The 23,569-nt window shown below is 38.3% G+C and overlaps 1 protein-coding gene across 1 annotated transcript in view; it reads left to right on the top strand.

The window, feature by feature from the left end:
* Positions 1 to 23,569, top strand: part of NRXN1 (neurexin 1) — a 1,268,129-nt gene that overhangs the window by 492,035 nt on the left and 752,525 nt on the right.

Below are 23,569 nucleotides of genomic sequence, written 5' to 3'. Positions count from 1 at the left end.
AATTATGACCGATGTCTTATTTTATTATTATTGTTATTATTTACTTATCATTTTACATTGAAAATTAATTTGCTTTTGACATCAGGCTTGTCCTTTGTAATATTACATATATAATACTATATTCAGGGCAGAGCCTGGCAAGCTACCCGTGGCATATTTGATATGCCAAAAACAGTAACAACAAGACTCACAATGGAGATGTTGCCAGTGCCCACTCAAGCAAATCGATGAGCAACGGGATGACAGTGATACAGTGATACAATACTAAATTCAATGACATAAAAAGCAGATTCAATTTTTGAGCAACTTGACATCATTCTACATCTTGCCGATGATCCATGTATCACTTTTTAGAGATTTAGACAACTTATTGGAATTGATAAAAAAGGGAATCACTGTGCTCATTTCACCAACGAGGTAGTTAAAGTTCAGAAATGTTAGCAAGGGCTTTGTACTAAGCACAATGTTTAGAGTGAGACAAGTTGATTGTTTCTTTCCTGAATTTAGAGAGCCGGATGAAAACTGATTTGGCATTGGAAATCAGGTTCATATATCACTGCTGTAAAGTTTTATTTTGCACATGCTCATATTTCTCATATTTTTAAGTTTCTCTTTCCTTATGCAGAAGAAATGCTGTATATCAGTATCATTGCAAGCAAAATTGTGATATTGATCAATTATTTTCCAGCATAAGCTATGAAACGAAAGGTTGTTTCTATATAACTAATTGTTGTAACTAGTGATTTATATTAAAACCAGTCAATATAGATATAGCACAAATAAAAGATAAATAACATGAATAAACATTAGATATATCAAGTATGTATCTGTTCCTCTAAATTCTATAGTAATTTTCAATACTTATTGGAAAATATAATGTGTCAGTACCAACTGCCTCCAGTTAGGGAAATGGTAATAAAACATATAAAAATTTTCACCTTTGCTAAAATAAAAGACACTTAAGATCAAAATTAAAATGTCTGTTAGAAGGCATATATGCTGTGAGATGGCAAGTCATTTTTCGTAGACAGTTCCTTGGTAACAAGAATTCCATTGACTAGGCCACTAGTGTGTATGTGTGTGTGTGTGTGTGTGTGTGTGTGTTGTCCGGAGGGAGGTTTTATTTCTCCCTTCAAATTATACTTCATATTTAGGTAGAATGTACTGCACATCTCTTTATGTTAGAATACACTAATGAGTAAAGAGAGGAGGGTCTTTCTTTAGGGAGCTTATGCTATTGAATAATTCATTTAAAAATACAATTGTTCATCTATAAATTATGTACTTTTTGGTCTAGAAAAAAAACAAGTATGACATCCCTGAGTCAGAGGAAGAAGAGGGTGGTAATTCTCTATAAGATGGTCATAGAATTCCACCCTAACAGTGACCTGGAAGCAAAGACTTGAAGAAGGCAAAGGAGTGATTCCTGTGATAGTTCTGAGGAAGGACATTTCGGGCAAAGCACCGAGTGAATACACTCAGAGATGAACAGATCGAGGCTGTTCAGAAATAGAAAAACGATCGGTGGGGCTGGGGCAAAGTGAGAGGAAATGAATCAGAGAGCCAAAGGTGGGGGTTGTTTTGAAAAGGACTTTACCCATTTGCCCTGAAATAACACACATGCTTTCAGGTCATTTTCTCCAACAGAAGGAATAGCTATGAGGCTCTGCTGTTCTGCTGTCAATGGCCATTTTGGGATTGTTGTTGTTGTCTGAATTATAGTTATATTTGGTTATAGTATATTTAGTTCTATTTGGTAGCATCTCACGAAACAACTCTGCTGAGAGACTGACACTTCCACAAGCTCCCAGACTTACAGCTTCACTCACTGGAAGTCGAGAATCATGGTGATCACTAAAATTAGAATGAATGAGTCATCTGCATGAGTACAATGATTTTCATGACAGGAGCCCTGTCAACAACTGACACAGTGACTGAGAAAGAAAATCATTCACAGCTTCAGCAAAAATTTCTGTGTGCTTGGTGCTTGCAATAATTTTGTTCCTTCACAGAAAAACAACAGTGATTTCGATTTTAAAGGAATACTTACTGTGCCAGAAAATCACAATCACAATCACAATATCCCGTTAATCACCAATTTCTTGGGCGGGCTCAGTAACATCTCATTTCGTCCTTTCCCTGAGCTCTTAGAAGTCTGTCTCGACTTGGCCCACCTAATGATGTTGCACTGGGGGCTCTTCAGGGTCAGGGGAATGAGATCCAGCTTGTTATTGGATTTTGCACCTGAATACACCATGGGAAGCTTGCAAGGCTGTCCCATGGGGGCAGGAAACTCTTAGAAGATTGCCAGTTTCTCCTAGAGGGAGAAGTAGGCTAAAGATATCGCTCGTAGGCGGCGCACTTCTGAGAGCTTGCTTTTAAGTCTCTCTGGATGTTGGCTGTTAATGGGATTACACACACCTGGGTTCCTCTGCCGGTACCTTCATGCATGAGGCCTGTTCGAATGTGTAGAGAGGGGCCTCCAGCATGGCTGCAGCTAGGTTCCAGTGGTCTTCGGCTGCCAGGAGCTCTGCTGAGTGTGGGGAGGGAAGTTGGAGCCCATCCCCTCCAAGGGGCCCCGGGGAAGACAGCCAGGCCTGCGGGCAAGTGACTCTCTGCCAGAAAATAGTACCTTTTTATTCACATTTAAAATTTAAACCTCAGGGGCTGGAGAGACAGGATAGCTGGTAAGGTGCTTGACTTGCATGCGGCTGGCCAAGATTTAGTTCATGGCACCCCATATTTTTCCCCAGACACTTCCAGAAGTGAGCCTGGAGCACAGAGCCAGGAGTAATCCCTTAAACATTGCTGGTTATAACCCCCAAACAAAAATAGGTATAATTTATACCTGTTTATACCTAGTGGGATATTAATATAATACCATTGTAGGTTTTTTGTCTTGTTTTGTTTTGAATGGTGGTAACTGAAATTCTAAGTGAGTATAAGTCAGTAGTTTTATGCCTTTTTTTCAATTATGTAACAGATCTCCCAAACTGAGATCCTATACCCATTGCACAGACCATCATTTCCACCTCCTTGTCCCTTGGTGACCCTGTTCTACTTTCTATATTAACTTGACTACTTGAAATACATGGAAGAATTTGTTGAATTATTTAACTATATACAGACATTGTTTTGGTTTTCTGTATATGCTTTTATATCCCAGTTTTGTACATGAAGAAACTGATGATTACAGTTTGATGATTAAAGACATCTAGTTAGTTAATAATTGGTTCTGCAGACCTGAATCAGAATTGATACTTGAATCTGTGTGTTCAACTGTTACTCTTCCTATTTTTGTTTTGTTTTGGACCCACATCCAATAGTTCTCAGGGATCACACCTGGTGGGCCTGGGGCACCAAATGGGGTGCCAGGTTTTGAACCTGGGTTGGCTAACATGCAAGGCAAATGCCCTACCCATTGTACTGTTGCTCTGGTCCCCAAATGTTTTTTTTTTTTTTTGGCTTTTTCGGTCATACACGATGATGCCCAAGGGTTACTCCTGGATCTACACTCAGGAATTACTCCTGGCGGTGCTAAGGGGACCATTTAGGATGCCAGGATTCAAACCTCGGTCAACCACATGCAAGGCAAATTCCCTGCCTGTTGTGCTATTGCTCTGGCGCCTGTTTTGGTTTTGAAACTCGTCTTCTCAGATTCTGAGGATGAGGCTCTCCCTGAGATTTATTCTTGCTGACCTTTAAATGTTCTTGTTTTCTTTCCATGTTTGCACATACTTCAAACTTGAGGAACCATGAAAAGTTGAAGTGATTGAATGGGTGACTTGATTCTACACTCAAAACCTCACAGCAGTGATAGGTGATGCATTTGTTCTCATGAATAACCTTTTGACTATTACATGGTACTAAAGTTTAGAATTGTCTTACAGTTCAATCATATTCATGTAGGTATGTTGAGATGGAAACACTCGATCCCCCATAAAACAGTAGTGTCAGTGCTACTCTTGATCATGTACTCACCAAGTCCGATGACTCTTGCGGTTAAGTCTCTTACTTGAGGCCAAAGGAAACCATTTATTTAACAGTGGTGCATTCTCAAGTTGTTTGATGTAAAAAAAAAGTCATAATGTTTCTCATGTCTGTCAATAGAGGCCCATTTGTTCCTTATTTATGTCAGAAAGAGAGGTAAGGAAATTAAAAAAATTCAAATTAGATGGTTGGTAGGAAAGAAGTAGGGCATTTCCAGTGACCACATTTTTCCAAACCAACAAAATCAGGACACATGAGCTGACAAGTACAAGTATATTTATGGTATGCTTGAAAGAAACTGTTTGATAAAGATTGACCTAGAAATATAGGAACATATGGTCACCCAAACAACTTGTTATTTTTTCTTTTTAATGCATTGAGTTTAAAGGATAATTGTTGGTTTGCCTTGAACCAAAAAAAAAAAGAACTTACTTAGGGCAAAAATAAAATCTTTGACGTCATTAATATTGGTGATTGATGGGGCAGTTGTCTCTAGGCTAATTTATTTATTTATTTATTTATTTTTTATTGAATCACCGTGAGAACAGTTACAAAGCTTTCAGGATTAAGTCTCAGTCATACAATGATCAAACACCCATCCCTTCATCAGTGCACATGTTCCACCACCAGGAATCCCAGTATACCCCATTCCCACCCCCACCCTGCCTGTGTAGCAGATAAATTTCACTTTACTCTCTCTTTACTTTGATTACATTCAATTTTTGACAGAAAACCCACTATTATTATTTGGAATTTTCCCCCAACAATCAGACCTGCCAAAGAGCCATCATTAGATCATTTGTTTTCTATTGCTGATAATGAAGAGCATATGATGTTGCATGGCTGCGAAAGCAGCTGCATGGTTTTGGAATTCTGGTATTTTAGCAATGAAGTCCAGAGGTATTGATGCCAGCAGCCCATATGTTCCGAGATTTGTTTGTGTGCCTCTGGGATCGTGGCTGTTAGGAACAGAGGAGCTGTTGGTGGGTGGCTGCTTGGGGTCTCATTTGGGTGGGGAGCAGGGCCAGTTCTGCACCCCTCCCCCGCATTGTGAGATTTCCCGTGTGCCCCGTACGCCCCATCACTGCAAGCTTCTACCTCTCTGTCCAATTTCTCTGAAAGGTGGCAGTCGCCATGCTGCCACAAAGGGGAAAAGATTGAGGGACAAAAACCGTTCCCCTTCCGGGGCGGCATAGGGCCGTACCTTAGTTCACAGTTCAGGAGCATTTCTGCCAGCAGCCACTGTGTTCCAAGATTGGTTTGTGTGCCTCTGAGATCATGGCTGCTCAAGGGCAGGGGAGCCGTTCATGATCGTTTTTTGTATATCAGGAAAGGTTTGGAGAAATAATCCTGGTCCCCACATACCAGAGCCATGTTAGTAGAAGCTCCCCCACTCCCCCCACCCCGTGTTATCGGCTCTGTTTGGGATCTGGAGCATTGTCCCGTGTGTGTTACCCGCCAGCCAGGATTCTCCACTCTCTATGCTAATTCTAACCCATAGCTCCTTACTCTCATGTAAAAGTAAAACAAGGAGAAAAGGAGAATGAGAATGTTGCCAACTATATGGGTTCCTTTCAGCAAACACTGACAGCCAAATATTGGCTAAGCATTACCTATTTGGGGTCATGGTGAGGAGATGGTATCAATGATCTAAAGTAAAATTAAAATAAATATATTTACATATACAAGTCTACATATACATATGAAGATATATCATAAATTTCCATTAGATGCAGAGTAGTCTGATTCAACATGTTGCATGTAGGAGGAAACTTACCACTGAACTCTATAATGGAAGAGCTTTCTGAGATAAACCAGTTAATAGCACTGTAGCCTTGTAGTCCCATTATTCATCGATTTGATCGAGCAGACACCACTAACATCTCCATGTGAGACTTGTTGTTCTGTTTTTGGCATATCGAATATGTCACAGGGAGCTTCCCAGGCTCTGCCGTGCGGGCGGGGTGTTCTTGATAGCTAGCTGAACTCTCTGAGAGGGATGGAGGAATCGAACCCGGGTCAGCCACATGCAAAGCAAACACCCTACCTGCTGTGCTATCACTCCAGTTCATACCAGTTAATAAGAAGAATGTAAGAGACATCATTCAAGGATAAACTTTTAGTTATTTTTGTACACAATTTAATATAAAAGGTTGTATTAATAGATAAAGAAAACTTGGGATTGGAGCAATATTACAGCTGGTCGGGTATTTGCTGGCATCCCATATGGTCCCCTGAGCCATTCCTATGCAGAACTGGGGGTATATCCCTGAATATCTCTGGGTCTGGCCCCAAAATAAAAAAAGGAATCTGAGTAGAATGTATTTTTAACATTTTTATTTGAGCTATAGGTTTTAAAAAGTTAAATATCTGAAGTTGTTAAATATCTTTAAAATTGTCATATTTTGAACTTCAAAAGTTTATTTTGTCTTAATCCATTAGAAAGGGGTGGATCTTTACAGCCATGTATTTATTAAGACTTAAGTTTAACAAGATATTTGAAATTCTATTAGTCCTGGTTCTCAGCAAAAACTTACTTTGCATCTTGTCTACCAATCTCAGTCTCTACTCTTTTGATTCACAATATGTCATCACCTATTCTATATGTTATCACCAATATGTTATCACCTATTCTATAACACTAGTTATGTGTTTATATCCAATTTCATTTGTTACTCCTGTCTACAGAATCAGAAATTAAAAATAAGATTAGAGGAGTCTAATGTTACATGTTATACTAATATCATGAGAAAGTATAAAATTTCCTTTTATAGAACTTTCTGTATTTGTTACATAAATGCATTTTGAATCAAAACACTACACAACAAAGAAGAATGTTAGGATTGGCCACTTAATTCCTGATCAAATGAGAAAGGAAATAGGCAATTAATAGCACCTGTGATATTTGCATGTACCCACGTTAATAATTCCAGAGAAATGGTGGCAGTAGCATGGCAGTAGCAGCTTTCTAATAATCGGTTATTTCGTAAGCCATGCGGCCACATTCGCAGCCTCGAGGCCTCTTATAGCCTAGTTCTCCCTCTCAGAGAACCTGGCTAGGTACCGAGAGCATCCAGCTTGCATGGTAAGCTCTCTGTGGCATATTTGATATGCAAAAAAATAGTAACAATGATGGGTCTCATTCCCCTTATCCTGAAAGAGCCTCCAATGTGGCACCACTGGGAAGAACGAGTAAAGAGAGGCGGCTAAAATCTCAGGGCTAAAATGAATGGAGATGTTACTGGTGCCCACTTGAGCAAATCAATGATCAACGGGATGACAGTGATACAGTGATGTAAATATACTTATAAATATAAATACATGGACTGGAGCGATAGCACAGCAGGTAGGGCATTTGCCTTGAACGAGACCAACATGGGTTTGATCCTCCGTCCCTCTGGGAGAGCCTGGCAAGCTGCCGAGTGTATCCTGCCCACACAGCAGAGCCTGGCAAGCTACCTGTGGCATATTCAATATGCCAAAAACAGTAACAAGAAGTCTCACAGTGGAGATGTTTCTGGTGCCTGCTTGAGAAAATTAATGAACAATAGGACGACAGTGCTACAACAGTGCTATATATAAATATACATATAAAATAAAATTGAATTGATAATAATATTTTAGTAGAATATTTTTAGTATCATTGTCTTAGATTTTGCATGTGCCAGGGAAGTAATTATGTAAGCCTTACAGTTTTGAGATCAACATGAGTGCTAGGGCATCTGTTTTTAAACTTTGATTTTTAACTTACTGGAAAGGAATTTTTGGATTCTGTGGATTTTGCTCATAATACATCCATTATAATACTTGTTTTACAGACAGTGTCCAGTGGGTTTTGGCTGATTGCTTGGCAGATGGGCACTTGGTAGGTATCACTCTGTGTCAGGTGTTATAAAAGGTGCTAAAGTTCAATGGTTAGTACAACCTCATCTCTGACATCTATCCACATGTCCTTACTAGGAAGATAGGCTGGTGAGAAGGCATTTACAATCCTCAAACTGAGTTAAACTTTGGAATGCTATAAGGAACCTCAAGTTTGTGTCATAAGGCTTCTAAATGTTGATACACTGCATAGATGAACGTAATTTTTGTTTTTGTATTCGGTATGGGACTGGAGCAATAACAGTGGGTAGGGCGTTTGCCTTGCATGCGGCCGACTCGGGTTCGATTCCTCCGCCCCACTCGGAGAGCCGGGCAAGCTACCAAGAGAGTATCTTGTCTGCACGGCAGAGCCTGGCAAGCTACCTGTGGCGTATTCGATATGCCAAAAACAGTGACAACAAGTCTCACAATGGAGATGTTACTGGTGCCTGCTCAAGCTAATCGATGAGCAACAGGATGACAGTGACAGTGACAGTATTTGGTATGGTGAAAGAAAGAGGAGTTTGAGCTCTACTCTGGTTTCAGAGGTTATCCTGTGTTCTGTTCTCAGGAGTGAGCCCTGGTAATACTTAGACTGCCATGTATCATGCCTGGAATTCCAACTAGGGTTGGGTACATGAAGACTTACATCCTTTACTGATCCTGCCACGGAGTTTTTAACAGTGATTAAGTTAATCAGGGTAAAATATCAGGGAAAGAGGAGGTGAAATAATGAAAAACAGTGGAGTCAGAAAGAGGAGCAAAAAAAGAGATGGGTGGCAGTTGGAAACATATACAGAGTTCTTTGGGCAAAGAATCAGTTTATTGTAATTGGGCCTTAGGGTTTTTGAGTTTTGTTAAGGTATAAAGGTGATAAATGTTAAAGTACTAGAGTTCTGTTTTGATGGCCACTGTGAAGTCTATTGTGCTACTTAAACCCATGTAATAATTCCAGTTAGGAAAACTGGAAAGTACTAGAGGTGCCACTGAGGAAGTGCTCATATTAATTTTATCTATAAAGAGAACCCCACAAGTGAAATACATTAGATGTTTGGATTATTTTTTGACAGATCACCAAATTTGATTAACAAGAATCGAGGAAGTAAACATTTTTGTTCACTAGCTTTATAGCATTTATCTTTCTTTCCCCTCTGTGTGTTTCCTTTTTATTCGTTGCTTTATTGTGTTTTATCCTTTTTACCCATATTCTAAGTAATATATTTTTATAATTAGTCTTTTTTGTCACTTTGGAGACCACACTCAGAAGTGCTCAGAATTTTCTCCTCGCTCTGCATTCAGGGATCACTCCTGACAGTGCTCAGGGAACCAAATATGGTGCTAGGATTGAACCCAGGTTGGCCACATGCAAGTCAAGTGCTTAACCACCTTACTATCACACTGTCCTCATTAGAATGTTTTAATCACTTGCAAAACCAGTATTTAAAATCATATCAGCAGTTTATATTGATTCGTGTATCTGACATGTAACAAAGATAACTTATGAACATTAGATAAGACTTCCTGGATACTACTGGTATTGAATTATTATGAACTAATGGTTTGCACAGACTCAAATATAATCTTGTTGTAAAATAACTATAATGTGAGATAATTCAAGAAAAGTCTTAGTGTCTTTCTTTTGCTGCACTAGAATGAAATTTCACTAGGTACACTTTCTTCCCCTTAAGATGACATGTTTTATCATTGTCTGGTAGTTCCATGTTTCATTCTGAATCTAGTACTAGAACCTGGTTCATAGGTTTGACTTATACATAATCTAATTCTGTTTTTGTTTGTTTTATTCTGGCCATCCCCACAGGTGCTCAGGTCTGATTCCTGGCTCATCACCCAGGGATCTCTACTACTGGGGCTCAAGGAAACAGTTGGGGTGTCAGAGATTGAGCCCTGGTTGGCTCCATGCAAGGCAGACACCCTCCCCTGCCAGCTCAGTATCATTCTGGTGCCTGCTGTTCTCACAATCTTAATAATTCTGTGCTCACAGATAAAGCAGTATATTACCTTCATTCCCAAATATAACCCAATATGTGTCCAGTATTCCTAGCTATGTGACATTGTCCAGGAGAGGTTCTTGCTGCTTTGTTTTTCACAATTTCAAGAAACCTCTCCAGGGTTCTGTCAGTTCCTTTTCCTCACAATCAAATCACATTCACTCCCCAGTCACTTCGCTTCACCCTCTACATTCTTCTGTTTGCTTTAAACCTATCTCTTCTCATCTGTTCCCTTTTGCATCTAAAACTAATGTCACAGAGAAACTTCTTTCTCAGAACTCAGCATATATTTATCGGCTGAAGCCAGTAATAAAACTCAGTCTCCTAATTTTTCTTTACTGGGCTACAAATCTGTCCTTCCTATCACCTACATATCTAATGAGAAGATAAAATTTTAATTTACTGTTAATTATTGAAGAGACCAACAGAGCATCTAAAAAAACAGGGATAATAGTATGAGAATTAACTATTACTGTCCTATTTTTGCTAGTCATCCAGCCTTTGAAACAAATAGGGAAAGGAGGTTCTAACCTGAACTGGGAAGTATAGACTGAATGAGGAGGATTCCATTAGCCATGCAGTATTAAGCCATTCCCTTAACCTATTAATTCATTCGACACATATTTTTGGTTAGGGAAGGATTAGGACTCCCAAGAGGTACTCCAGCGCCCAGGAGACCCTGGGACATGAAGTTCAATGGGCAACACACATTAGGTGTTCAAGGACCATATGATACTGGAGATGAAACTCAGGATCTCAGAATTTAAGCCCTTTAAGCTATTTCCCTAGCCTAGCAAATATGTTTTAAATACCTACTGTGTGCCAAGCAGTGATTGGGGCTCAAGAACAATAGTAATTTGTAGAAAGGACAAAAATACCGTGCCTTACCAAACTCCTACAATGTATGTCTCATTTATAGATATGTGTGTATTAAGTATATGAGCAGGGTAAGCCTCAAGTCCAAGAATCCTAATTCTGTTTCTGTTGATATTTTTCAGCAAACAATATTTTGGGAGCACTAGTTATAATGCCAAGGTTATATGACCTTCAGTCAAGGTTATTTAGCTATCGATGTGGCCATGTTATAAGAGTTCTCTTGGGACTCTAGCAATTTACATTTAATTATGTTTCATTATTTTCATTAATGAGTATTGCAGCCTAGCAGTATTTTAGAAAGTGTAGAAGCTGGAAATGTACCTCAGGATACAAGTGCTTCTGCTCAGGGACATCATGGTAAGAAGCCCTGGATGGTGAGAATTACACTGCCATGTCAGGCTCCCGTCCTTGTAGAGAGCAGCCCCAGCCCCCAGTAATGCCAAAGGTGTCACCTCATTCCCTGGCTACTCTCTTGATATTCCAGTCCTTTCTTCAGATATCTCTCTAGCAAGCATTTGTTGAAGGAAATGGGTGAGTTGAAATTTTGTATACACTTCTGCTAATTTTATTTCTATCAAAAACTTAATATAGTATGGCTGTGAATCAAGTAGTTATTAAAATAATTGTTTTCAGGATAGTGAATGGCAATGTATTGAAATTTTAATGTAAGATCATCTTTAAATGCTCTTGTTATCTAAAGCATATCAACACAGAATTTCTATGATCATCTATATTGGTGTTTGGACACTGGACAGTCAGAGGCAGAATGAATGCTATCTTATCAAAGACAAGCTAATATGATAATCTCAACACAGAATCCTACCCTGGGAAATTTTTTTTATATTAATTTGCAAGCCTCTTTTGTGATTTTTTTTCAAAAGGTAGCATGAATTTTCTTTTGGAAATTTAAAGCATGATTTATTCATTGTTTATGTACTTTTTGAATACATAGATTAGTATTTTTCTAGATAGCTTAAAAATGAGGAAAATTACGAAGAATATCCCATTTTCAAACCACGTAAGAAAAGAGTTTGGCAAAATGAGAAATAAAGTCAGTATCATAAAGCAGAAAAAAATTATTTGTGCTTCAAAATTTGCCTTAAAATACTAGAATTAGAAAACATAGTTCTCTCAAGATGGCTTTCGAGTCCCATGTATTTCCTATGTAGTTTTTGTGAAAAGACGTATCAGACTCTCTGCTTGTATTTTCAGTGATAGAATTATTTGCTCTAATTTTTTCATCATTTTTAAATAGTTTCTTATTCATATCCCATGTGCTTTGTACAAAAGTCAGGCGACAATTATCCAGCATGGATGAATCTCCTTTCTTTCGAGCAACAACTTCCTCCTTTCACTCCCATTTCCATATTCAGATTTAGATCAGGATTCTTGTGACTTTGTCTCTTCCTGAAGAGTCTAATACAGACTCTCTTCTATATTTCAACCAGCTGCATAAAGATAAAATAAAATTAATCCCATTTTAGGCTTCTTAATCTCTGGAAATGGTCGCTTGGAGCCAGTTGTCCTCCCATATCTGTGCATTGAATAGCAGCTGGGATGCATTAGAAATTCCACAGAGCTAGGCATCCCATTTGATTCCATCTATAATTTGGTAAGAGGTGATTATGTTGTTAAGATTAGTATCTTTTGAATTCTATAAAACATAAAAATTTGAATGACCTCCATAGAGAAGCATGATAAAATTGGGAATTCAACATCAAGAAAAGAAATCTGAAAAGAAGCCATGTGCTCAAGCTTATGAATTGATTGTTTTCATGCTAAACCCATAGCAGAAATCCCATTGAGTGTTGAGAACACTTTATTGAAGATGAGTAGTGGAGGCTAGATATAAATTTCTTTAAGTCATTATTGAGGCCATTCAAGACATCCCCATTCTAAATACTAGTAGTACAATTTCTGAAGACTGGAGCGATAGCACAGCAGGTAGGACATTTGCCTGGCATGCAGTGACCCGGGTTCAATTCCTCCATCCCTCTCAGAGAGCCCAGCAAGCTACCCAGATTATCCTGCCTGCACGGCAGTGCCTGGCATGCTACCCATGGCATATTCAATATGCCAAAAACAGTAACAACAAGTCTCACCGTGGAAATGTTACTGGTGCCTGCTCAAGCAAATCGATGAAAAATGGGATGACAGTGCTACAGTGCTACAATTTCTGGACATGAGAAATTAATATCTTCTAATATATACCCAGAGATTATATAAAGACTTTAGCATAGTTATTTTTATACAATATGACACACATTGCTATAGTCACAAGAACTTGTTAGAGTAGCTGAGTTTTCCTTTATGTGTGATCATTTCTTTCTAGCTGAAGATACCCAGGTTGAAAAATTCAAATGAGAACAAATGAAAAAATATAAGATTGGTGAAACAAAGTTGATATCTCTGTTGTGATTTATGTTTTGTTTTTTCTTGGTTTCTGTTAGGGTCACACCTCGCATGCGCAGGGCTTACCCTTGGCTCTGTGCTCAGGGATAACTCCTGGCAAGTCTCAGGAGACCATTTGGAATGCTAAGATTGAACATGGGTTAGCCAGGTACAGGCCAAATGCATTATTTGTTGTACCATTACTTCACTTCTTCCACTTTACCCTGTATCATGATATTGTACTAAACTTTTTCAAGGTGTCACCATTTAGGGAGAATAAATAACAAGTCCATGGATGTGTCTATAATTTCTTACAACTGAACGTAAAATCATGTACAGTTATCTCGAAACAAAGTTTAATAAGTTGTGGTCTTATATGCAAAGCAATTTAAAAAGAAGTCTCCTGGTACCCCTTCAAACTATAATGACAATAATTATTCCTAAAGAGACATTTTGATTTTTACCTTATCTTGCTGCTGGTCACTAATTTTTCTCCTGCAAAACCATAAAAAGTGTGATTTGAGATAAATAGAAAACCTGGTTAGTTCTGCTAAGGTCTGTAAGACTGAAAAGCATAAGATCTATGGCATAAGGTTCAATATTGGAATTGCATGTCTGATTTATTCCATTCCTCATAATCGTCAGGAATTTGTCATGCGAGACAAGCACCAATTTTTAGCTTTTAATAATTGTAATTTGAAATAAGTCTTGGTTTGTTTACTTAGCCTGACTACAGGTGGTTGTGTGTGTTTCTCTCTGTGTGTTTGTGTGTGTGTGTTTTGGGTTTTGATTTCTATTCAAATATAATTTAGCAAATTTAGAACTGATTCCATATTTTGTGTATGTGTTTGTGTGTGTTTTGGGTTTTGATTTGCATTCAAATGTAATTTAGGAAACTTAGAACTGATTCCATATTGCCCACTTATGCACGCACATTCAAATGAAAAAGTAGGTGGATCATATTATTGCATGCGATATATAAGCATATTGGCTTATATATGTTTTAATAATCCCTTCTGTCTCCTAAAATATCAAACTCAAGACTAGAGAGATAGCTCAGTATTAGAGGACTTGCTTTGCATATGTGAGGTATGAGTGTAAATTTTAATCCTCAGAACTGCAAAGCAAGAGCAAAATAACCTTCAGGCCTCTCAATAAAATTTAACTGTGTTATATTTATGGGATGTATATTATATTTTTCCTTCAGAAAGATATAGCACTGGGCATCTTAAAAATATGAATCAGCTGGAACAATTACCATGACTTTACACCCTATGAAAGATTTATTTTTACTTCATTTATTTTACTTACAAGTCTTCCATCACTGTAATAAATACAGTTCCCTGAACATTCTCACTCACTCATTAAATGGTTATTTTATATAAAATTGAACTTATCCATGACTTATAAAACTGCCAACTAATATTCTTCACTTTATCCTTTAATTAAAATCAAACTGCAATTACAATCATCACATTTTTTAAAAATTTTATTGAATAACTGTGAGATAGTTACAAGCTTTCAGGTTTGGGTTACAATCTCACAATGATCAAATACCCATCCCTCCACTAGTGCACATTCCCCACGACCAATATCCCAGGTATATCCCCCCTTTGCCATCCTCCCCCTGCCTCCATGAAAGATAATATTCCCCATACTCTCTCTCTCATCAACGGCCAACATCCAGAGAGAGAGACTTAAAAGCAAGCTTTCAGAAGAGAGTGATGCAAAGAGTCTCTTGCCTGCACGCCTGGCTGTCTTCCCCGGGGCCCCTCGGAGGGGGTGGCTCCAGCTTTCCTCCCCACCCGAGCAGAGCTCCTGGAGGCCAAAGACCACCTGAACCTAGCTGCAGCCATGCTGGAGGCTCCTCTCTACATGTTTGGACAGGCCCCATGCATGAAGGTACTGGCAGAGGAACCCAGGTGTGTGTAATCCCATCAATGGCCAACATCCAGAGACTTAAAAGCAAGCTCTCAGAAGTTCGCGGCTGCTTTGCAGCAGCTCGATATCTTATAGCCTACTTCTCCCTCTGGGAGAAACTGGCAATATTCCGAGAGTTTCCTGCCCCCATGGGACAGCCTTGCAAGCTTCCCATGGTGTATTCATATGCAAAATCCGGTAACAAGCTGGATCTCATTCCCCTGACCCTGAAGAGCCCCCAGTGCAACATCATTAGGAGGGCCAAGTCGAGATAGACTTCTAAGATCTCAGGGAAAGGAAGAAATGAGATGTTACTGAGCCCACCCGAGAAATCGGTGATTAACGGGATATTGTGATTGTGATTCTCTCTCTACTTTTGGGCATTTGGCTTGCAACACAGACACTGAGAGGTCATCATGTTTGGTCCATTATCTACTTTCGGCATGCATCTCCCATCCCAACTGGTTCCTCCAGCCATCATTTTCTTAGTTCATCACATAATCTTAGGAATGGCATGATAAATGCTACTGGACACAAAATAAGGGAAATGAGTCAAAACTCAGGTTATGATTAGATACTTTTACTAACTATTCCCTTTTTTATTAATCTTTTGCTAGTGTATATTCAACTCATATACACCTGTTACTGTGGTGAGACCTATTTTATATTCACAGATATCAACAACTTCTAATTGTGAACTTCAAATCATCATATGTACTAGTAATATGTAGAAAAATGAACAAGTCAAAATTTTATTACTCATTTCTTTGCACCATTCTCAGAATGGCCCTTGACTGTCATTATTTATTCATTGATTTTTATACTTGCAGCATCCCTCAAAGAAAGAGTGGGAAAAGAGAAAAAAAGTTGCTGAGTTTAGGTAATAAAATAATGATTTAGTTCATAACTAATGGGTAGTAGTTTATCATTTAATAGGATGGAAATATAGTTAACAGATTCTGGTGAGAATAGTTATGCCAACTACTAGGAGCTTAATAAAATGACAAAAGGATTAGGAACTCTGTTATAAATTCTGCCGTTGAAGTACAGCATTTGCAAGGTAAGACTCTAAAAAGAGGGGCTACTTGACCTTCAGGGAGCAGGATGGGTAGGATAAGAGGGAGGTAGCCAGAGGGTATAGAAAGAGATAATAGTAGGGGATTAGGTAAACCATCTCTCAGGAGTGATGAATTAGCAATGTTTCCAAAAGAAAGTCATCGTCACTTTATGAATTCACAAAGCTGGTTGCTTTCAGTGTTTGTAAAGTAAGGCCTGCAAATATTTATTTAAATAGAATACTGAAAAGGAAATCGAAAGACATTTTCAAGGAGTGGATGTGTGTACATGGCAGATGTACACATACTGTTAGCAAAAAATAAAACTATCAAATTTCAGTTTATAAGTAATTTTTTCTCTAAAGGTAGCTAACAAATCAAAGCTGTGTTGGAGTTCTATGATGTACAATACAGAAAGAATAAAAGAAGATTTAAAACTTTATTCAACAGGAAGATAGTGAAGAATGTGCTGCATTTAGTTTGAAGTGCAGATAGAAAATGTATTTTAGGTTTGCCTCGTCTAATTGGATCAAAATATATAACACTGTCAGAAACAGTCAATAAAGTCTGTAAGTTTATTGAGAATGATGTATATATTGATATTGGTAATTCTGTCACCAATTAAAAAACTGTCACTGTCACTGTCATCTGGTTGCTCATCGATTTGTTCAAGCAGGCACCAGTAACGTCTCTCATTGAGAGACTTATTGTTACTGTTTTTGGCATATCCAATATGGCAGAGTCTGGCAAGCTACCCGTGCGTATTAGAATTAAAAAACTACAATATAAAAATACTATTACAAAATAATGCTAATTTATAATCCACATATAATTGTCCTTGCCTGTTATAGTCACTCCCAAACATAAATCTTAGGTAAGTGGACGTTTCTACAGAAACTAGAGTTCTATGAAAATATTTTTATAAAGCAACAATATTTAGAAATTAATTTAATCCCGGTTAAATGAACTGGTAAATTTTACTAACAAAATCTCTTTCTCTCTCCCTCTCTTACGTACACACACACACACACACACACACACACACACACATACACACACACACACAAGCACACATCCCTTTCCCTTTCTTCCTCACAGGTCTCTTCCCTTTCATCTACTTATCTTACCCTCTTTTTCTGTTTTTTTAATATATATATATATATGTTCGATAGATAAAAATCATCTTTCTAGGTGATTTTTGTTATCAAGCAAGTCTATGGGTTAGAGTCATTATTTAAGAAAACTGTCATTTTTAGATACCATTTAATTTCTGGATGTAAAAGAAGGTAATTGTATTATAAGGAAGTCATGCATTTCTTCCCCAGGTAAGATGGCTGATGAAATAGATCTACTATTAAAGGGAAGTATGACTACTAATTCACTGAATAAATACGTATTTATTGACACTTTCTATCGATAGACATGGTGTGAAGGGGGCAAAATGGTAAGCAGATTAGATGGAGGCTTTGCCTTTAAGGAATATATATCTAGCAACATATTCTGAATAATATAAAATATAATTAAAGAGAAGTGTGATGACTATTTTTAGAATGTTTAAATTGCTAGTTTTCTAAAAGCAACCCCATCCTTAATCCAGTAAAATTAGAGAGCAAAATAAGAGATCAGAATTCTAACTATCTCCATGAGAACCAGACATTAAAGAGCATAAGGAATTGGAATTTAGAAATAGGTGCCAACACAGATTTTTTTCTACTGGAAATCATTTCTGACTCCAGCTGGCTCCCATGTTTCATGTAGAGGACACACTAATAGCTAATCTGGTGCTTCGGGGGAAGGCACAGGACTCATTTTGGGTACTGGATTTTAAGGCTGATTCCATGATTCCATGATTCTATGATACTCACAGAAGCCTGAGTATTCTGTATTTGCCTTAATACATCCTGGAGGATGTGTGCTGAGAGCATAATACAAGGTACCATTTCTGGCAGAAGCAGAGTGCAAAGAACAAACCATAGCCTCGAGGGCACAGGGCATCCCTTTAGATTTTGCAATCAAAGCATGGGGATCCCAGTATTCAGGCAAGGGTAAGGCATGGTTTGTAGGCTATGAGAGAAGTCTGAGATGCTATTGGCACTCAGCAGATGCTAAGCAGTCCAGGCAATGATAGTGTCACCAGTGGAACTATAACAGTGAGTAGAATGATTCACTCTAAGCTGTTTCTTTTTGGAAACCACATTTTCCTTTGATTGTGTGGCCTGATCTTGGGTGAAGTTAATATTTGTATTTCTCTCCTGGGTAGATATTAGGAGACCTTAGAGAAATGGAGTGGCATGATGGTACAGTTTGATACTTTCTTTATCTATGCATCTAACCTCTTCTGTTTGTAGTTAATTTGATTTTTCCTGCATAGAAAAGGAGCCTTGGGAGATGATTTTTTATTAAAGATATGCTGAAGCATTCAGTTTTCAAACTTGCAAAGTGGAAGAAATTGAAAAGTCCTTGAAATCTGAAGCTTTTGGTGCATATCCAAATTTTGTTTTAGATCCTTTTCCTTGACAAAAGACAATATCTCAAGTAGTTTTGAGGGATATCCCTGTATTAATAATATGACTATTTAAATGCACTTGTAATTTGTCCACCAGTTTTTGATGTTTCTGCTGCTTAAACTGTAGGTTGAATTGTTTCCATTTACTAGTATTTCCAGGGCCAGGAACCTACATTCTTCCTTTGTGTTCATTTTGTTGCCATATTAGAAGGAAGTTAATAGTGGAATGTTATTTAAGAGTTAACACAAATATTTTATCAGGAAATTAATGTCATATAAAACCAACTTCTAAAAAAACCCATTAGAGGCTCACCTTGCACATAAATAACAAAAGATATTTTCCCAGCAAATATGCACACATGAGGCCATACCTCTGCATTTAATTATTCTCTGCAGATGATAGCAAAAATCGCTGAGTATATAGTAGGATCACATATTGACATGTAAGTATCCTCGCTGTTACTCTTGTGAAAATGCAGTACCCTGAGAAAATTTTTCTGATTCAATCCTATTGCACTTTACATAAGCCAGTGAAATCCATTTGTTGCTTGATTCACTAGAGCTGTGGGTCTTTTCTCCAGCAAATATTGCAAAAGTTTATCAGGAAGATGATTCATGTGCTTGATTTATGGATTAATGACCAAGCATGTTTAATTACTGAGGGATGCAGTTGAGGAAAAGTCGTGTTGCTGTTTCTGTCAACATGATTAAAAGAAGTTTTTAAATTCATGTGACCTCCTCTTTTTCCTTTATAATTCAGTGTTCTTGGTTAGGGAATATATAACATAAAGCAGTTCAAATCTAGAGGTAATCCTCTGGAAGGAATCCAGGCTCCCTCTTTGTTTCTAAGTGTGACTGTTAGGCCAAGACTCATGAGCTTAGTGTCTCTCATGAATTGAGATGATGACAATAATCTCATCTGCATGGCAGAGCCTGGTAAGCTCCCCGTGGTGTATTCGATATGCCAAAAACAGTAATGATAGGTCTCATTTCCCTGACCCTGAAAGAGTCTCCAATTGATGGGAAAGAAGTAAGGAGAGGCTTCTAAAATCTCAGGACTGAGTATAATAGAGATGTTACTGGTGCCCACTGGAGTAAATCGATGAACAACAGGATGACAGTGACACAGTGATAGATATATATGTATCTATATCCACATCTATCTATATCTATACCTATATCTATCTATATCTATATCTGTATCTATAATATCGGACTGGAATGATAGCACTGCAGGTAGGGCATGAGGCTGACCCCAGTTCGATTCCTTTGTCCCCATCGGAGAGCCCAGCAAGCTACCAAGAGTATCCCACCCTTACAGCAGAGCCTGGCAAGCTACCCATGTCATATTTGAAATGCCAAAAACAGTAACAACTAGTCTCACAATGGAGATGTTATGGTGCCCTCTTGAGCAAATGAACAACAGGACGATAGTGCTACAATGCTGCTTTGTGTGTGTGTGTGTGTATATATGTATATACACACACATATGTATATATGTGTATATATATACATTTTTTGCTAACACTTATCGGTGCTCAGGACTTACTGCTTCCTGTATCACAGGGTTATCATTCCTGGCTGTACTCTGGGAAAATAGAGTAAGTGTAGGTGGTGCCAACGATTAAATACGTTGGCCACATGCAAGACAATCACCTTACCCTTGTATTTTCTCTCTTCTTAGGTTCCTAATTCCTTCCATTAGCTTGGGAGCTGTTAAATGCCAGGGACTAGATATTTTTATCACTATGCCCTCGTCACAAGCCCCATCCCATAACATGAAGTTCATCAATTGTAATTATCTTCATTTTAATATTTATATATGAATTTTCAGATATGAATATAGTGAGACATTTTAAGTTTGCCATAGAGGTAATTTGGCACATGATCCAAATCTATATCCATTAGGAAAAGACTCCTAATACTTAGAAAGTAATGACAATTTTTAGCCTCTTGAGAGCCTGTTTTAGCCTTTCAGGGAGAAAACTGAAAAGGTTCTATCCAGAGCCATAGAATCAATGGGAAAATTGAAATTGAACCCCAAATTTCTCAATCTCGTTGAATTAACTATAAAGTTTAATGTGGAATCAGGCTCATGAGCATTTATTTTTTAATGGGTAGCTCTGTTCCTTGAGGATTTGTTAGTTCCATTCATTGGTGAGATCTCATTTTTGGGATGGTGTGTGATAAATAAAACAAACATTTATTAACTTTGTGTCTGAGAAAGTTACTTAAATTCTCTGGGCTTTGATTCTAAAATCAGATGATAATGGAATTCCTTGAGTAACTTGATGAATTGCTATTATTAGTTAGTAATTATGACTGAAGTGCCTAATAAGTGGCACATACTGGGCATTAATCTGTGATGACTATCATTGTTATTACTGTGAAATTAGTAATCTAACCTCAATAAGGAATGAGCCACATAAGTCTACATCTACAGAATAAAACACTAAAGAATATGCTTACAAAACCAATAAATGTCACACCAGGAAAAAGGACACTTACGTTAGTAAAATAATATATTCATATCCTCTAGCCAATAGTATCTTGGAAAGGATACCTGGCAGCCAGGTGGGAACATGGCATCATATTCACACTCTGTTTAGTATATCCACATATTCTAAGCATCAGAAGACTTCCTATATACAGAAAACCTTACTTTGTAGAAGGATGGAAATAGAAAAGATATTAAAAACAGGTTCAACTTACAAAACATACACAGAAAACCTGTAAGCTTTTTATTTTTCTGGCAATATTATCATTATTTGTTTTCCCCTTCTGCTGAGTTTGGTTCGTAGTTAAATGCCAGTGAAATTTTCTAATGTCTCTCAATTTTCTTCTATTTCAAAGCATTTATTTCAGGATCTGGGGGTTTACCTCAGTGGTAGAACATTTGTTTTGCAAATGCAAAAGCCATGGGAAGGCCTGGGTTTGATCACCAGCACAGTAAAGTGAGTCAAGGAAACAATGAGTACATAATTATTTTTAAAAGTAAATAGTTCGGAGTCACAGTTATACACCCACCACCCAACCCAAGGAGAATTTCTCTTTCTGCTATTTCCAGGATCATGGGAAAGAAATTCGCTTTGAAATTTTCCTTTTTGATACTCTGTCTTCTTTGAGATGCCTGTCACCTGTCTGAGCTCTTGTCACCAATGTTGGGTGTCCGCCCTGATGATACTGGCCCATATTTTGGGTACTGTCTGGGCCTGGACCCCTGCATATAGGGCTTTCTAGTTTTCTCATTGGATGTGGCCAAGCCTAATATTTTCTGGTCTCTAGTAATCACTGAGATTTTGATCTTGGCGGTTAGCTCGGCTGGAGAGACGACCTGTTCTTCCCTCTATGTTGCTCTCTTTGTAAACCTTCCCACAAGTGTCGGGGTGGTTTTCTCTTTTCCTGTGTGGCAGGAACTGCCCTGAGTTATTTGCTGTTCTGTGGTTTCCTCAGTGCCTCAGGATACCTCCAGCCCATTCTGCAACGTTAAAGTGCACACATGTTTTTAGATATTTGCTTTTCCTCTTAAAGTTGTGGGTTTTGTAAAAATAAATCAGTAAATAGACATGCATTTTATGATCTAATCCAATTTAGCATACTTAAAGATGCTTGAATCATAGGTTTCATGGGTGGGGGAATCTGAGATAACCAAAAAGAAGTTTTGCTCTAGATAAAAATACCTGGGGACAATTTGGAATTGAGATTACAAAGGATATGATTATAGAAACTTGACATTTATTGAATTTTATCTCCATTGTGTTTAAGAATGTAAGAGCCACTTCTTCTCAAGATCTAAAAGGCTTAATACAATTTTCTTCAAATTCCTAATTGATTGAATACGTTTTCTTCCCTGTGCAAACTTAATCTTCTGAAGGTATTTTTATGATTTTGAAGCCATCATCTATTAAAGTCGTGAGTTTCTGTTCCTTTAAGTGCTCCTTAGGGAAGCTTAAAATAATAAGATTTCTAGGTGTCCACCGAGTTCTTGGAGACATAAATTCTTGAGTTTATAGCTAAAGCTATGACCAGTAAATAAAGGTTCTGTAGGAACCACCCATCATGGTGCTGTGGGCAGGTGCCAGGGCCATGACTGGTGAAGTTCTGCCGGAATGTGGTGCCCAAGAGCTCTGTAGTCCCCGGGGTTCAGCTGAGGCATTAAAAGTGCTAGACTTGTACTCTTTCACCAAAGCTCTGGCCCTCTAAATATTGTCTTACTGTTTATGGTAGGCATTCTGCTTTCTGATTTCAATGTAGGGCCGCTTACCAAAAGACAGGACTTGTCATTCTCTTGTTTTGGGGTTACCTGAGAGGGCTTAGGGCATAGGTATACCACGTGGTACTCAGTGAACCATGTGGTCAGTGCCAGAGATTAATCTCTTGTCTCCCATCCGGGATTTCAAAGAAATTTTTTATTTACTTAAATACATTTTTCTTAGCTGAGGGCCATATAGTCCCTCCTTGGGCTTCCAGTTTTTTTGTTTTTGTTTTTTTTTTGGGGAGTCACACCTGACGATTCACAGGGGTTACTCCTGGCTCTGCACTCAGGAATTACTCCTGGCAGGGCTCAGGGGACCATATGGGATGCTGGTAATCAACCCGCGTTGGCCACGTGCAAGGCAAACACCCTACCCGCTGTGCTATTACTGTAGGCCCAGGATTCCAGTTTTATCCAAAGAAGCACATGTTAAAAATCACATAAATGGAGTGTTACAGGATCAGGCGAGTCACCAGAAGGAGACAGAATCATCAGGCAGCCAGTGGGAAACATCGAGAAACACTGGCTTTCGTGAATGTTGTGTCCTGCTCAAATCTGCAGAGCACTGTCATCCCCCAAGGGATGTCCTCACCACTGCCTGCATGTCCCTCTCCCTCTGGATCCACTCCCTTACTGACGACATAGCTCTCTCACTCCTCTTTTTTTTATTTCTGAAAGTACTGGGGAAACACCAGTGATGCACAGG

This window comes from Sorex araneus, chromosome X, assembly GCF_027595985.1.
Source record: "Sorex araneus isolate mSorAra2 chromosome X, mSorAra2.pri, whole genome shotgun sequence".
NCBI lineage: Eukaryota > Metazoa > Chordata > Mammalia > Eulipotyphla > Soricidae > Sorex > Sorex araneus.
This window is presented reverse-complemented; position numbering and strand designations above follow the sequence as displayed.